Source organism: Solanum tuberosum, unplaced genomic scaffold, assembly GCF_000226075.1.
Source record: "Solanum tuberosum cultivar DM 1-3 516 R44 unplaced genomic scaffold, SolTub_3.0 scf00610, whole genome shotgun sequence".
NCBI classification, from domain to species: domain Eukaryota; kingdom Viridiplantae; phylum Streptophyta; class Magnoliopsida; order Solanales; family Solanaceae; genus Solanum; species Solanum tuberosum.
Genome location: NW_006239527.1, coordinates 119,033 through 120,835, shown reverse-complemented (window position 1 = coordinate 120,835; position 1,803 = coordinate 119,033).

Sequence of the window (1,803 nt, the reverse complement as noted above, 5' to 3'; positions counted from 1 at the left end):
TCTGGTGCTTACCGTCATGTCTATTATGATAAAGACTGGTTTAAAAAATATACTCATTTTGGGTGGTAGACCAAACTCAAAACTTTATAATGATTGTTGGAGAGCTCAGGTCCGAGGAGGTAAAAAATGGAGATAATCATATTGTTTGTGGCATAGTAGATAAACTTCCACCTTCTTGGAAGGAATTTCAAAAACTATGTGCCACAAACAAAAGGAAACCTCTCTTGAAACCTTGATAGTGAAAATCCACATGGAAGAAGAGGCAAGGGGCCAAGATGCACTTTTACAAACAGAAGAGAGCAACATCACAACGAAGGTAAATTTAATACTTCAAATAATGTTACTCTTGAATCTCACAAAAATACTTCTTTGAAGCCAAAGAAGAAGTAATTCAAGAAAAATAATAGTAGACCTCCCAAGAAAAATAATGGTGAAAATAACCAAGCACAAAATCAACAAGTTCAAGATAAGGGACTGTGCAGTCTGTGCTTTGTTTGTGGCAAGAGTGGGCATACTGCCCGATTTTGCAGATTTCGGAAACGTGGTCCTAACCTTCAGGCAAACATTACCGAAGAACCTTTTGTGGGCGGTCATTACCGACATAAACATGGTTAAGAGTGTTGATGGATGGTGGGCTGATTCTGGTGCAAATTACCGTCATGTCTATTATGATAAAGACTGGTTTAAAAAATATACTCATTTTGAGGAGCCCAAAACCATCATGCTTGGTGATTCTTACACAACTCAAGTGCTTGGAACGAGAGAAGTCAAATTGTGTTTTACTTCTGGAAGGGTATTAATTTTGAAAGATGTACTTTATACTCCTTCCATGAGAAAAAAATTGTTGTTTAATTTTCTTCTTAGTAAAACAGGCTTTAAACAGATTATTGAATCTGATCAATATGTAATTGTGAAGAAGGGTATTTTTGTGAGAGAAGGGTATGCTTGTGATGGTATGTTTAAACTGAATGTTGAAATGAATAAAGTTTTGTAACGACCGGTTCTCGTCGTTATAGAAAGCCAACGGAAAATTTTTTTGGGCCGGAAAGCTTTTTCGTAGTACCTTGGGATTTCCCAACCTAGTCCAGATTTGAACGAAATCAGAGTCAATAAGGTCTAGAGAAATCTAATAGTAATTGGGTGATTTAATTATGATTTTAATTACATGAGTAGATAGCTAAGACGTTAAGGAACCCGTACGACTTTACGGAATTGAGTTCAGGTGAGTAGAATTCTCGAAACTGATCTTGGCGTGAATGGGTAGTTTCTGAGTGTCGTTGGTTGAAGGTATGTTGTGAAATGGGGTCTTGGAATTGTTATTTTTGCTAATTGTTTTGTGCAAGTCGCTATGGCGGGGATTTCTGCAGCCAAGGCGGGGCCGTTGAAGCAGGGTGAGGCCGTTGTGGCGGGACACACACGACTTAAAGTCGGAAATAAACCCCAAAATATTTTATTCTGCAATTTTTGAACTTGAGAGCTAAGGAATGAACCAAGGAGACTTCTTGACAGTTTTCCACAATTCTTAAGGCTAAAGGTAAGATTTTAACTCCCCGAATCCATTTTTTGATCCATAGAACGTAATATAATGGGTAATTATCAATAGGGGAGGGTTTTGATCTGGAAATTATGGTGGAAACAGCCCTAATGTGGATATTGGGATCAAGGGTTTGATATAGGGTTGATGAGATTGTTAGTAATTCGGGTAATTAGTTATTGTTTATTGATTCTCGCGTTAAATTAACTGTTTGTTTACCAAGAACAAGCGGAATGAATCTGGAAAGGGAAGAATCAAGTTTCTTAGGG